The sequence below is a fragment of the Diabrotica virgifera genome, chromosome 10, assembly GCF_917563875.1.
Source record: "Diabrotica virgifera virgifera chromosome 10, PGI_DIABVI_V3a".
Classification (NCBI taxonomy): Eukaryota; Metazoa; Arthropoda; class Insecta; order Coleoptera; family Chrysomelidae; genus Diabrotica; species Diabrotica virgifera.
The window spans coordinates 22,336,087-22,352,964 of NC_065452.1; the positions used below are offsets into that span (position 1 = coordinate 22,336,087).

A 16,878-nucleotide genomic window follows, 5' to 3' on the forward strand; every position below is an offset into this window, starting at 1 on the left:
AATGACCCATTTGAAGCGTTAATTTCTTGGAGTAGTGTATCCGTGGTGAAATGATTGTGAAAAGTAATACTTTTAAGTACCTAGGATCGATGTTACAGTGTAATGGGGAAATAGATGAAGATGCATAAAGTCGAAATAGGGTTGGATTGATGAAGTGGAAGGAAGCGAGTGGTGTGTTGCGTGGGAGAAAAATTCCAATGAAGTTGAAGGGAAAATTCTATAAAACAGCGATAAGACCGGCTATTATGTACGTAACTGAATGTTGGGCAGTTAAAAAGAAAGAGGAACAGCTAATGGGGCACCACTGAGTTCACTCCCGTCTTGAGCAGGTAGTTATTTTATTAGTCGAGTTCACTCCCGACACTATTCGAATTCACTCCCGAGCGATTTTACAATAAAGTATGATTTAAGGATATTATTTTTCTGAAATTTAAACATTGTTGCCAAATAGCACTTTTATCGTAAAGCAATTCGAGAAGTTTTTCCAGACACTAAACTTAAGGGATGCCTGTTTCACTTGCGTCAAAGTTGGTATAGAAAAATTCAACAGGTGGAACTGCCCCACGAATATCAGTTAAAAAACGGTGCAGAAACAACTAAATATACATATAACATGTATTTGATTCACCATTTCTCAAAGCAGAGGACGTTGGTGATTGCTTTGCCATAGATCTTGTTGCAATTCAACCAGAAGATGAAAGAGAAAGAGTGGTTAAGTTTAGTGACTATTTCGTTGAAACCTATATTGAAGAAACATCAACATTTCCTCCTTACATATGGGCTGAAAATTCTTCGTCTTTACAAAGGACAACAAATGCATGCAAGTCTTTTCACTCTCGCTATAATGCTTCATTATACAACACATCCAAATTTTAACCAGTTTATTTATGTTCTTCAAAATTTTCAATTAGATAATTATATCAAACTTCAAAGTATAGATACCGTTGTGAAAGTGTACGATAGAAAAGTGATATTGAGAAAAAACTTAAAGATAAAAATTTGAAATAACTACAAAATAACCGCCTTACCAATTTTGAATTTATAAAAAATATATCATATGGTGTAAAAAAAAGTAAGCGGGGCAGTTACAGCAATTTCATATTTACTGTAATATATGTATTCAATGAAACTTAGTGACCAAATATTAACAAGAACATAACAATGAAACTTTGTTTTCTTGAATGTGACCAAGTTGCATTTTAAAAAATTATCCCAATTAGATGTAGATCTGCAAGAACGTCTAATAATAAATATACTTTTAAACGAATGATTTGTCAACAGTGTCCCGATTTTAAGGTATAATAGTTACTTATATTTTAACGGCTTAAAATCGCCTGGGAGTGAATTCAAACATTACCTTTTACGTATGTCAGGTAATATCCATATTTTGGGAGTGAGCTCAACTCGTCCCCAACTAATGCTTGTGGCGGAAATGAGAATGCTTAGATGGATGAGTGGACTGACAAAGAACGGTAAAATCAAGTAAAATAAAAATGAGTATATTAGGGTAAGTGTAGGGGTAACACCATTCGATGCCAAAATGGGAGAGCATGGGTTAAGATGGTTTGGTCATGTTCAACGTCGAGACGTTAGTTACTCAATATGCAGAATTGCTGAACTGCAGGTTTCTGGAAAGATTAGGACAAGAAGACCAAAAAAGACCTGGGGAGACAGGACATGTCGGTAAAGAGGATTGATATTGATATGGAATAAGATAGAAACTTATGGAGAAATGCATTAAGGGAAGTCGATCCAGCATAGGGATAAAGGCAAAGAGAAAAATAAGAGATAGTCAAACTGCGAATAGGGAAAGGTTTACACAATTATGTCTTGGAGAAAGTCATATAAAAAATTAGAGAGTACAGCTTACCTTGTCGAATGATCTTAAATAACAACAACCCGTTCGTAACTTCCCTTCACCATTTCAGATGAGGTCATCTGATTTTGACTTCTAAATTTAAGAAAAGGAATCCGGGGAATTTTTCAATTTGTGTTAATTTTATTACAACCGGTTCACAAAAATTTTTACTTTGAGGTACATTTTTACTGAAGCGTCTGTTGCGATCATCGTTGAGCGATCGTCACTGAGCGATGATCGTGGTTTGCTGCTTGTGTGGTTTGTTAAGGAGCATCTTTGAATGAAGCGTCTATCGCGGGACCTGCTAGCGTTGATTGTTGGTGACTGGTCTGGGAGCAGACACAGTCGCAAACGCTAAGCGATTACATACAGAGAGGGGCTAAATTATGGAATAAATTCATTTTCTCTAAAATGGACGACTTTGGAGAAAAATCCCAAAACAGGTCGATTTTTATTTTTAAATTACAATTTTTTGGCATATATTTCATACTAGTGACGTCATCTATCTGAGCGTGATGACGTAATCGATGATTTTTTTAAATGGACATAGGGGTCGTGTGATAGCTCATTTGAAAGGGTGTTCAATTCTTTATTCAGTAATATAAACATTAATATCGTTATTTATACAAAGTGGCCAAAAAAATAATTTTTGAATTAAATTAATTCACGCAAAAAGAAGAATGTATGCAATTTATTTAACTCAAAATACATTCTATTGCTGTCAGAAAAGAGAAAAAAAAATGTTTATTTGGCAAATAAACATTGCTTTTCGCTTAAAATAAACATTGCTTTTCGCTTAAATTAAATGTTAAAACTGCCAAGAGGTAGAAGGGAGGCTCTTTGTGATTTAATATAAGCGAAAACAAATGTTTATTTTTGAAATAAACATTTTTTTCTATTTACTGACAGCAGTACAATGTATCTTGAGTATAAATTACACACATTCTTCTTTTTGCGTCCATTATTTTAATTCAACAATGATTTTTTTGGCCACCCTGTATAAATAATGATTTAAATGTTTATATTACCGAATAGAGAATTGAACATCCTTTCAAATGAGCTACCACACGACCCCTATTCCCGTTTAAAAAATCATCGATTACGTCATCACCCTCAGATGGATGACGTCACTAGTATGAAATATATGCCAAAAACTTGCAATTTAAAAACAAAAAACGAATTTATTCCATAATTTAGTACCTCTCTGTATAGTGACGTGTGTATCCTGTTTTACTAAACTTAACACAAAATCAAGCTAAATAGTAGAGGATCCGATATAACAACGCCTTTCACCGATCTGTTTAATGGATAAAAATTATTGGATACGTAATATAGTGTGTTAAAAATTATAAAAAACAAGGGATGTTCGAGAACAAGGATAATTTCGTCCAGACTATAATTAATTAATAATTAAAAATGACTTTTTTTTATAAATTCTACTAAAATTGTTTCGACGCGGGCAGATATTATTTTAGATTTTTTGGTTCATTCGTAACAAAAAATTTCTTTTGTAATTTTTCTCGTTTCGTTTTCGATCAACTTAAGAGAAACTTCGAGTTTCGAGTTTTCGCCAATTTAAAACTTAAAAATGACGATTTTGAAGGCCCAAAAAACACAAGTAAAGGAATCTTTGTAATCAACAAGTATCTAAATTCAAGTTTCTTCTTCTATCAGGTCACGAGATAAGAATTTTTGTCATATTTTATTCTAAATACATTTTTTTAATTGTTAATGAGGAAGGTTCCTTACGGGAAGATGCGTGATTTGGCTGCATTAATAACTAAAAAACAATGTTTTAAAATGAAATAGGCCCAAAATACTTATCAAGATCTGATATAATAAGGTTGAAACTTGAATTTAGGTACTTCGTAATTTCAAAAATGATATTTTTTACTTACATTTTTTAGCCTTGAAAATCGTCATATTTCGTTCGTTTTTCAGTTTTAAATTGTTTATAAACGATCAACTTAAGAGAAAAATTACAAAAGAGCTTGTTTCGAATGATAAAAAAATCTAAAATAATATCTTCTCGGGCGGAAAAACATTTAGTAGAATTTATTAAAAAAGTTATTGTTTAATTATGTATTATTAATTAATTATAGTTTGGACAAAATTATATCGGGCACCCCTTGTTTTTTATCGTTTTTAACATACTAAATTACATATCAAATAATTTTTATTCAAGAAAGTCAAAGTTTTCAACCTAATAAAAATATTCAAATTATTTAAAAATATCCAAAATATTTCTAAAAGATATTAAATTGAAACTTAGGTATTAAATTGAAACTTAGATATTAAATTGAAACTGCCAAGCCAAGACAGGATATGAAACAATACATGGAGGATTAGGCTTTGGAACTAGAAATGAAGCTGGAGATGACATGCTAGTATTAGCAACAGCATTGGATATGGCGATTGTTAACACATTCTTTAAAAAGAGAGAAACTCAACTTATTACCTACAAAAGTGGACAACATCAATCCCAAATAGACTACTTCATGATAAGGAAAGAAGACATACGTGAATGCAAGGACTGCAAGGTAATAGTTAGTGAGACAGTAAGCCAACAACATAAGCTGCTTGTTCTGGACATCGAAGTAAAAAGCGAAACTAAACAAAAATATCGGAGAGGACCACAAAAAATCAAGTGGTGGATGCTAAAAGATGAGAAGGAAGGTCTATTCAGGGAAAGAATAGTAGAAAAAATATATTGGAACATGAAAGGAAGCCCTAACACAATTTGGAGAAAAATGGCCAATATTATTAGAGAGACGGCTATTGAAATACTTGGGAAAACGTCAGGAAAGAAGTTTGAGGATAAAGAGACTTGGTGGTGGTCAAATGAAGTACAAGGAAACATAAAAGAGAAGAGAAAATTATATAAAAAGTGGCAAGAAACCAGATCGGACATATATCTTCAAAACTATATGGTCGCCAAAAAGGAAGCGAAAGTAGCAGTAGCAAAAGCTAAAGCAGAAGCGTATTCAAACCTATACGATCAACTTGATACCAGGGAAGGCGAAACGAAGATATATAAAATAGCCAAACAGAGAGCAAAGAAAGCAAAAGATTTTAATCAGATTAGATGTATCCGAGATGAAAATAATAAAATACTAGTTCACGAAAGGGATGTCAAAAAGAGATGGAGAAAGTACTTTGACAGCTTATTAAATGAAGAATTTGACAGACAGCCTGTAGAGTCAAAGGAGACAGTAGCAGCAATGGTCACCAAAATAACCAACGAGGAAGTGGCTCAAGCGCTTCAAAAAATAAAGAAAGGAAAAGCGGTAGGACCAGATGATATTCCTGGGGAAGTATGGAGAGCATTGGGAGAGACAGGAACAAGGTGGCTAGCAGGTCTATTTAATAGAATTATGGTAGTTGGACAAATGCCAGACGAATGGAGAAGCAGTATACTGGTACCTGTTTACAAAAACAAGGGAGATATACAACAATGTACAAACTACAGGGCTATAAAACTGCTTAGCCACACCATGAAAATATGGGAAAGAGTAATTGATAGACGGATACGTGAAGAGGCCGAAATATCCGAGAATCAATTTGGCTTTATGCAGGGTAGATCAACAACAGATGCAATTTTCATTATAAGGCAGTTGATGGAAAAATACAGGAGTAAAGAAACAAACGCTCATATGGTATTCATTGATTTTGAGAAAGCATATGATAGAGTTCCTCGAGAGATTCTGTGGTGGGCACTCAATAAGAAAGGAGTCCCTGGTGAATATGTAAAGATTGTGAGGGATATGTATGAGGGAGTAACGACTAGTGTTAGGACAGGTGTGGGAGAGACTGATAAATTTCATGTGAAAGTAGGATTGCATCAAGGTTCTGTGCTTAGTCCGTATTTATTCTCATTAGCTTTGGACCAGATAACAGCGAAAATACAGGGTAACATTCCATGGTGCTTAATGTATGCTGATGATGTCGTGTTAGTAGGAAATAGTGAAAGAGACTTAGAACAAAAACTGGAACAGTGGAGACAAGCTCTAGAGGAAAAAGGTTTTAAAACTTAGTAGGACAAAAACAGAGTATTTGGAATGTTCATTTAAAGATGGAGCTACTACAAATAAAATGGTATCTTTGGATGGTGAAATGATTGTAAAAAGCAATAGTTTTAAGTACCTAGGATCGGTATTACAGAGTAATGGAGAAATAGATGGAGATGCATGCAGTAGAATTAGGGCTGGATGGATGAAGTGGAAAGAAGCGAGTGGTGTGTTGTGTGACAGAAAAATTCCAATGAAGCTGAAGGGAAAATTCTATAAAACAGCCATAAGACCAGCTATGATGTACGGATCTGAATGTTGGGCACTGAAAAAGAAAGAGGAACAGCGAATGCATGTGGCGGAAATGAGAATGCTTAGATGGATGAGTGGAGTGACAAAGAAGGATAAAATTAGAAATGAGTATATTAGGGGAAGTCTAGGTGTGGCACCAATTGATGCCAAAATGAGAGAGCATAGGTTAAGATGGTTTGGTCATGTTCAACGTCGAAACGTTAACCACCCAATACGAAGAATAGCTGAAGTGCAGATTCCTGGAAGGAGTAGGAGAGGAAGACCAAAGAAGACCTGGGGGGAGACGATAAGGCAGGACATGTTGGTAAAGGGGATTAACATTGATATGGCCCAAGATAGAATTGTGTGGAGAAATGCAATTAGGGAAGCCGACCCCGCTTAGGGATAAGGCAAAGAGAATGATGATGATGATGAATGATGATGATGATTAAATTGAAACTTATTGGACCATTTTCCTGGTAACACCTCCATGGCTTCTAAAAATTGCAAGCCACATGGATGCTGAAGCGAAGAAGACAAGAGGGAATTCTAAAACTTGCAATTCACGACCCCGTCTGTTCAGCTGGTAAATTCCAACGGAAAATGGACCTCAAAGGAGAATTACTCCTTTGAGTAACATAGGTCCATTTTCCGTTGGAATTTACCAGCTGAAAAGACGGGGTCGTGAATTGCAAGTTTTAGAATTCCCTCTTGTCTTCTTCGCTTCAGCATCCATCTGGCTTGCAATTTTTAGAAGCCATGGAGGTGTTACCAAGAAAATGGTCCAATAAATTTTCAATGAATACCTTTTAGAAATATTCTGGATATTTTTAAATATTTTGAATATTTTTATTAGGTTGAAAACTTTTACTTTCATTTAGCAGATGTCGCTAGGCACCTACTCCATAACGTCACACATAGGTCGATTGAATGGATTTACGCGGCCAAAATTATTTTATAGCATATTTCTACTAAAACTGGTGCAAATCAAAGAAAATATTGTTTTTTAAAATTCACATGCATTTCCTTGCACTAGCTGGGATCTCTTTTGATATTTGTGAAGCATTCCTTTTTCACGAGCCTGTAATGTCTGCTGCATGAAAGATAGCTTCACCATCAAGCAAAGAACGTATTTCTTCTGTTTTTCTTTTCATCCTTTCACTGGAGTCCTCAAATAATTTAGGAAGCCACCTGGTTCCATTTATTTGTTTTCTACAAGTTTTAGATGTTCCATTTAACCAGTCTTTATTTGCTTGAAGAAATACCGCATCTTTTCGTCAGTCTTTAACCATTTTTCTATCATCGCCGTTTTAAAATCTCGAAATCTTTGTTTTAAATTGATTAAATTATCAGATATAACAGTTTAATAAGTTAATTTCCAAATATTTTAATTTGTCCTCTAGAGTAGGAAAATCTTGTAGCTCCATTTGGTCTCAGAGATATTTACGGATTACTATTTTTAGGCCAGAGCAGTCACCAGATGTAGTTAAAACAAAAAAAATCGCAATTATTATATTTAAAACAAATATGTAGGTACTTTTATTTTTGTGACGTCATCCTATATAGCAAAATTAAAAACCCCTGTATTTCTGGCATCCGCAGCTATAGTATTTTTACTACAAAAGCGATATTACGTAGGTCAAAATTTTTGACGTAAGAGAACTGTCAAAACATTAGAATGTGACTCTTCATTATTGCCATGTTTATTAATAAAAATTTTTGACGTAAGAGAACTGTCAAAACATTAGAATGTGACTCTTCATTATTGCCATGTTTATTAATAAACATGGCAATAATGAAGAGTCACATTCTAATGTTTTGACAGTTCTCTTACGTCAAAAATTTTGACCTACGTAATATCGCTTTTGTAGTAAAAATACTATATCCGCAGCTAAATTGTATTCCATTAATTAGCCAAATATATGCAGTATGCTATAAAATAAATAGTATTGCTCGATCGGAGGCGATAATGTAACTAAATGTCTTATAAACATAAAAATTAAACAAAAATGTCACTATAAAACGGATTGTTTTTGACTCTCTAAAAATAATATAAAATAACAGTAAACTTTCTAAAAATATTTCAAGAAATATTCATTCTTACATAATTTATTCGATTCCATCACAATCGCTTTGAAAAATAAGGTGAACATTGCAAAATGTCACAATTTTTAAAAAGTTGACTACTAAGCTAAGAAAACAAAAATTCACGAACAGCTACATGCGTGCGCATTCGCACGTGCACACGTGCGCGGTGAATAGTTCTAGAGTGGGGATAGTAATTTTTTGTTAAGACAAACCATCAGGTGTCTCAGGACGTGTCTTGAATTTTTCACGTCACTTTTGAAATTTGACTTTTGGCCGGCTAATTATTTAAAATCAACGTATGTGCGTCAGTTGCAATGCGGGGATAAACTTTCGGAGTTTCGTTACTTGGGGCAGAGAGCAGTAAACCTAAGCCTCTCTGATGATGACTCCAATTAGAGTCGAAAATCGTCGATTTAGAGTGCTAGTTTGCGCTCTCTGTAAGTGAAAAATAACACAGTTTGGCCTTCGCATTGCAACTGAATAAAAATGGTATACATTTTTAATTTTTATTCATTATAAGAGATCGGACTTTGAGAATGAAATAAAGAGCAGGGTAGAACAAGCCAGAAATACTTTTTTGAGGCTTCGTAAATTTCTGAGTGATCGCAAGTTGGACTTCAACCTCCGATACAAGATGCTAAAGTGTTACGTTTGGCATGTGCTCTTGTACGGAACGGAAGCATGGACGGTAAAGGCCAGTTCCATTAATAAACTTAAAGTGTTTGAAATGTGGTGCCTGCGTCGAATGCTTAGAATATCATGGACGGACAGAGTCAGAAATGATTAAGTACTAAGAAGAGCGGGTTTACAGGATAGGTAACTTTTTAATTATGTTAAAAGTAAGAAGACTGCTTACTTAGGGGCACTATTTATTACGAGGAGAACGATACACTTTTCAGCAACTGATACTCGAAGGAAAGATAGAGAGTAAGAGGGGTCTGGGACGTAAAAAGATGTCATGGCTGCGTAATATTCACCAATGGACAGGTATCCACAGCTATGAAATGCTTCGCAATGCTGCTAAAAACATAATTATTTAATCCTGCATATCTAACATTTCACCTGACAAGACAATATAGGGTGGACGCCTACGCACAAATGCATGGCACCTTAAGAAGAAGAAGGTCGTTGTTATATGAGATCTTAGACTAGAAGTGCATTCAATCGGAAGAACTGTGAAAACTAAATATCATCTCCAAATAAATGGTTGTTTATCAAAATTTTGAAGTATCCTCCTTTTTGTCTTCTTTTAATAGTGCATGTTTTTCTAATCTTGGAGCACTTAACATTTCCAACGTTTGTTCTCTATTTCTTCTGCTAGCAGGTATTTTAACAATAATTGTTTCCTTTTACATACAGTCCCTGGATAAATTATGATGACCACCTATGAATTTTTACAAAAATCAACTATTCCACTAGGTAGGTACATCTCGTTTAAAAATTACTTTTAAATTTAATTTTGTTATGTAATGTTAATGTTATACATATTAACTATAATACATATATTTAATAATAAACAGGAATAAAAAATTTATAATATTTTGTTGAGCTCCTGACCTTAATCCCATAGAAAATGTTTGTGGGCTTTTAAAACAAGAAATTTCCAATGAAAAGTTCACCAACAACGTTTAGTATAGGCGCCAGAGGGTCACCGTGTCCTTTTCAATTCTGATGGACAAACTCAACGGTTTCTTATGGATTTTTGGCTGCTGATTACGAATTTCGAGGGTGGATTTCGATCCGAGTGGTCAAAAAATTGTTATAAACAATTTAATTGTTTATAAGGCTCTGCCTCATAAACTAAAAGAGATAAAAAATAATGTTTCAAATAAAATTTGTTCGTTAATAAAAAACGAAGAAAAAAACGTTTACTAAACTTAAATCCAACAATTATAACTCAAGATATGGTAAAATTAGTGCACAATGCAAATTGCAAAATAAGTATTTTTCGAAGCTTTATCGATCGTAACTCGGCTTCAACGCATGAAAATGAGCCTTAGAAGGTCTCACTTAGAAGATCTTCATTAATAGGCTTCCAAACAAAGTTTGTTAAATTACTTTATCTTCATTTGTTTTAAAATTATACCCGTTTGAAGTGATAATTTTCTTAAAAAAATTGTGCATTAATTTGTTCATAAGGGTTTCAAGTAAATTTGAGCTGTAAACATTTATACTTTAATTAACAATACTGATAGAAGAACTCAAAAGGAATAATTTGAGCTTAAGAAAATGTTCGTAAGTTTATTTTTGGTCAAGATATCGATATTTTAATGGCGCGCTATGAGGCGCAACATCGGCTCACAGTCAAGTAATTTTCGACGCTTTATCGATCGTAGCTCGGCTTCTACGCATGCAAATGAGCCAATATGGGATATCCATATAAAAATGGATCGGGTTATTTTGCAGCATCATCATTGGATATAAAACGAGCATTTATGTTGTGGCGGCATACACACAATTGACGTGCCTTGATGATGCTGCAAAAGAACTAGATCCACTTTATATGGATACTATCCACTATCCACTGGATATCTACATGATATAGATTATATCTATATCATATAGATAATTAGGCTCTTAAGCCCCAGAAAGTTTTAGTTTTACTGCGTACAAGGGCAGACTTAGTACCACCATAAAAGTTGCTCTAAGAACTTATGCAGATAAAAAAGCTGAGATTCCCTGTATATCTCGATTCAGATGCATGAAACAAAAAGTTTGTAAAAATAGTATTAATAAATAATAATATCAACTTACTTTTTTAGTTATATTTCTGAAATATTAATTTTTAATGTTTTTCTCATTTAGTACAAAAAATAGAAGACAAAGTAAATAGAATGAAAGGTGATACGAGGTTACAGTATGATGATTTAATTATAAGAATTATAGAATAACATTTTATTAGGATCTTCAAAAATGAAAAATGAAGATAACGTGTATATACATGAAAATTATAATTTACCGCGTGAACCTTTACGCGGTGAGCCGATCTTGCGCCTCAGAGCGCACTATTAAAATATCGATATCTTGGCCAAAAATGAACTTACAAACATTTTCGTAAGCTCAAAATGTTCCTTTTGAGTTCTATCATTATTGTTAATTAAAGTATAAATGTTTATAGCTTAAATTTGCTTGAAACCCTTATAAACAAATCAATGTACAATTTTTTTAAGAAAATTATTACTTCAAATGGGTATAACTTTAAAACAAATGAAGATCAAGTAATTTAACAAACTCTGTTTGGAAGCCTATTAATAAAGCTTTAAAATAAGATACTCTAAGGTTCATTTGCGTGCGTAGAAGCCGAGTTACGATCGATAAAGCTTCGAAAAATACTTATTTTGCAATTTGCAATTTGCATTGTGCACTAATTTTACAATATCTTGAGTTCTAATTGTTGGATTTAAGTTTAGTAAACGTTTTTTTTTCTTCGTTTTTTATTATCGAACAAATTTTATTTGAAACATTCTTTTTTCTCTTTTAGTTTATGAGCCAGAGCCTTATAAACAATTAAATTGTTTATAACAATTTTTTGACCACTCGGATCGAAATCCACCCTCGAAATTCGTAATCAGCAGCCAAAAATCCATAAGAAACCGTTGAGTTTGTCCATCAGAATTGAAAAGGACACGGTGGCCTCTATTTGGCGCCTAGACTAGTTGTTTTGATTTGCAAACTAATATATATTAAAGCAAAGTGAATTTAAATGCATTCAAAGTATGTCAAGTTTTGTACAAACGGTAATCATAGCTAAAGGGGACTTTAGGGGAAAATATAAATATGTAATATTTCTATGGCTGTTTATTATTAAATATGTATATTATATTTATATTATATTAATATATTAAGCCATAAGGACAACGAGAAGAAGAAGATTAATATATTTTGATAATAAACAGCAATAAAATATTTGAAAATATCACATATTTATATTTTTTAATATTTTGTTGAACCCCCTTTAACTTTGATTGCCGCCAGTACCCATCTTGGCATACTTGGAATGCAGTTAAATTCACTTTGCTTCAATTTTTCATTGTGGTTCTAATGATACATATTAGTTCTTCAATCAAAACAATTTTGGCGCCTTTTTATAGGAAATTTCTCGTTTTAAAAGCTCCCAAACATTTTTTAAGGGATTAAGATCAGGAGCTCAATAAACTATTAAAAACAATATAAATATGTAATATTTTCAAATGTTTTATTGCAGTTTATTATTAAATATATTATAGTTAATGTCTAACATTAACATTCCATAACAAAATTAAATGTAAAAATATTTTTTAAACAAAATGTACATAATGGAATATGTAGTTGATTTGTATAAAAATTCATAGTTGTTCATAATTTGGCCAGGGACTGTACGCTTATTGCTGCAAAAAAATGTTCACTAGACAACGGACAACTCACTAATCATCGCTCCAGTAAAAACGTACCTTTAGCTGTTTTTAAAATTCTTCAACATAACAGTAATAAAAAAACCTACTAGAGAAAAATACACAAAATATACGGCAACACTTAAACTCCTAGCAAGCAAACCGAACCCAAGCAGTAGGCACATTGACAACTGCAAACGAAAAGACAAAAAAGAAACGTACTACTGAAAATTTCTCAAAAATGTTTATTGCAGTAAATAAATAATTCCATAGTGGCAACCAGTCTTCATAACAATTATTAACTAGTTAAATTATTAACTAAAAAGAGTAGACGAACTTTCAGTTATATATAAAAACAAAAAAAAAGAGAGCATGGAAAACTATTAATGAGTAAAGTTAATATAAATGAGTGGATTTAAAACAGGAGCATTTTTTATCATTAATTAATTGTTAAGAACTACATAAACCCCATATAAATCCTACATAAAAAGCATATAAAAGTATAAAATTTTGTATTGTACCTACATTAATCCTTAATTTCTTTGGTATAGTACATTACGATCAGTAAGTGACTAACGAATCAAGTATCTGATACAACAATACATTCCGTAAGTGTACGACGAAATGTTCAGTCAATTATTTCTCTAGTTTCCCTCTATTGATCAGTCTGACAGAAGCTGCCCAAAACCTTGTTAAATATATCTTAAACTCGATGCACATTTGCCTCTTTTCAAGCCGCGTGCACGCTGCGAGCAAGCTGAGTGCAATCTCTGGCGGTTCAGCAGCGCATGAGTTGTATTTATTCACACGCTCTAGTTGAGCCGCAGCGTGCAAGCTACATACTTGCAAGCCGTGTGGACCGAGAGCAAGCTAGTTTCTGCTACGCCGCCACGTGCACGCCGCTTGAAAACAAGTCAGGCGGTTTGGCAGTCTGTGCTGGGCAATCATTTAGTACGCGTTGACCGCGCGATCGATTTCAACGTAGACACAGAGCTGTTTATTTATGGAGTGTATTGACGCAGAGAAACCGATCAAATGTGTATTGACGGAAAACTTGGCTTGAAAACAAGCAGCGTGCACGCAACTTGAAAACACGCAAGTGTGCATTGAGCTTTACCGTTTACTGTACCTTGCTGAATTTCAGTTCTACCTATATTTTTTCCGCGCCGGAATTTAAAATCTGATATATGAATATAAAAAATAGATGAAACAATAGAAGATGTAAGGTCATAATATAGAGATGCAAAAGCTAACACACACCACATTTTAGTAATTAGACCAGACTGTATCGTCGCCCCCGTTAGGTAAATTATTCCTATTCGTTTTTTTACACAAACTTACTCAAAAAGAGCCTTATAACAAATCCACAGGGTGCAGGTAGGTGCCGCGGTCGGGAAATTGTTTAAACAATTCTTTTAAGCAAATTAAAAAAATCAATATTTTAACTTTTTTTTTACAATTTTTCTTATTTTTTTTATTTTTTGGATTATTCTGAGAAAAAAAGTCTCTTGTGATTTTTCTCTAAAATTGATAGTTGTAGAATTATATGTAATTTAAAATTTTAAAAACGCGAAAATGGTCATTTTCAAGACTTAGGAGAATATTAGGAGGAAAGAGAACAGAGGAAGGGTATATAAGAAGGACAAAAGAGGAACTTTATAATATTTGCAAAGAAACACAAATAGATAGCGTACTAAAACCAAGAAGGTTGCAGGGGCTGGGCCATAGAGAAAGAATGAACGAAGAAAGAGTGGTCAATAAAATAGCATGGAGAGTACCAGATTATAAAAGAAAGAGGAAGACTACGAAAGCGATGAAGAGAGGCGGTAGTAGAAAACCTAAAAGAAAAGGGAATAACAGACTGACAAATAACAGAAACCTATGGAAAAGAACAACAAAGCTCTGGGCCTAAAAGGCCTGTAAAAAAGCTACCTATATATGAGTCCACTAGATGCAAAACTCTGTATTTGCAAAAATTGAGTTTCAGCTGACAGTTATTTGTTACATGTTGTAGCTATCTGCTGATGTAGACATTCACCTGCAAAGTAAGGTATTTGCTAAGAAATAATCATTAGAAATCTTGAGTCAGATGAAAAACTCTGTATTTGTGAGCCTATGCCATTTGCATAACTGTGTAATTGCAATTGCCAATCGCTTACATTGTTTGAGTCACATGACATGTCACATGTGCCCATGTCAATTACTCCATCATACGACATTCTGACATAGGGTTCAGCAAGTCTATAATACGAAAAGGGAAAAAGATTTCTTTATTTGAAATCTAAGTTACAGTAGATTTGATGTTCATTGAAAGGAGATAAATCGTCCATAGACACTCTCCTTAGAAAACATTTTGGTGAAAATTGGAGAGACCAGCCGAATCTCACATTTTATAAAATAATAGATATTACTGGCGTACAGACACATAATAATGAGAGTGCTGAAAATGATCATATTGACGATGAGGATCCAGAGCTTAAGAGTTTAGGAATTAATATAAATATATACACATAATTTGTAAGACTTTTTGTACTTTGGATAAAAATAAACTATTTACTCAAAGTTTACTTCCACATGCTTTCTTCCTTATTACTAACACAAGGTTTGTTCGGTGATCGTTACATGGACGATTTCTAGTTGTGTTGGAACAAACCTACATTAGGTTTGGAAAACAGACTAATCCAAGAGCAACTAATATCGTTAATGGTTGATTATCATGTATTTGCAAATGTTAGTTGCATAAATCTGTATTTACATAGCTCACTTTCAAAACTCGGTATTATCAATTTTTTTCTTCCTTTCCTAGCAAACACAATAGCTTTCTAAGAAAAAATCATTATATTTTACCTAATAAAGCATTTATCTATCACAAAAAAGTACCATTTATTAAATCTAAGGTTTTTTGCAAAAGTCACCAGTTTTTTGCAAATAACTCAGTTTGACTTAAACAGTACATACAAAGTTTTGCATCTAGAGGACTCATATGTGTGGAATATGGTAGGTCGAAACCTAAATCGATTGCCATGTAGTCCAGCAAACTTAGAAAACCGGTTACATGCCATAAGAAGAATCTGAATGAGTATTTCGCAATATGGCATAAACCACTTCATTCGATCCATAGGAATAAACCACAGGAGCAGAGGACATGATAATAATCAAAAACGATTTCTCAAGACCCTTCCATTATAAAAATGGAGTAAGACAGGGTGATGGACTATCGTGTCTCTTATTTAACCTGGCATTAGAAAAAATAAATCGAGAGTCCCAGATTAATACGAATGGCACTATGTTTAACAAATCAGTACAAATTGTCGGATACGCAGATGACATAGACCACAGAATCCACAGAATCTCTGACTGAAACATTTCGGTCGTTAAGAGCATTTGCACAGAGAATGGGACCAAATATAAATGTTCAAAAGACCAAATATATGTGTTGAACTAGGTCAAGCAACCCGCACCTACAAGAATAATTAACGACCTAGAACTGAAAGATGTCGACACCTTCATATACCTAGGCTCGCTGCTAACTAAAGATAACAATATCAGTGAAGAAATTAAAAGAAGAATAGTGCTCGCCAATAAGTGTTACTCTGCCTTAAGAAGACAGATGGCCTCAAAACTACCTAGACAAATTAAATTGACTATCTATAAAACACTAATAGGATCAGTGCTAACATATGGTTCATAAACTTGGTCACTTACACATAATGACCAAGAACTGCTCAAACGTTTCGAGCGAAAAATCCTACGAAGAATATATGGAGGGATTGAGTTGTATAGAAGTTTTGGAGAACCTGACATTGTAAAATATACGCCTTAGATGGATAGGGAACGTAATCAGGCGAGAGGAAGATGCCATAGTCAGAAAAGTTTTTGGCCGAAGGGGGCCGATAGGACAACGAACAAGAGGAAGACTTAGGTACCAAGACAACAAGATATTTCTACTATCGTCAGATTAAAAACTCGACACGGGAAATATGAGGCACATCTGCACAAATTAGGAATAATTAATTCATCAGTCTGTTTTTGTGATAATGTTTCGATTAGAGATTTAAACCATATTTTCTTGGAATGCAAAATTAACGAGAGATATATAAATCAACTATATTACAATTTACGACAAACACAAGTTCATTTTCCAATTAGTATAGAATATCTACTAAATTATCATAAAATGGAAATATTTAAATTACTCATAAACTACTTGAAAGAAACAAATATAATCATTTAAGTGAAATACGTATAAATATAACAAAACTAA

General features: G+C 33.5%; 1 protein-coding gene across 4 annotated transcripts in view; it reads right to left on the reverse strand.

Annotated features, from left to right (window-relative positions):
* Positions 1-16,878, reverse strand: part of LOC114336422 (palmitoyltransferase ZDHHC20-A) — a 118,843-nt gene that overhangs the window by 24,270 nt on the left and 77,695 nt on the right. The window lies entirely within an intron of this gene.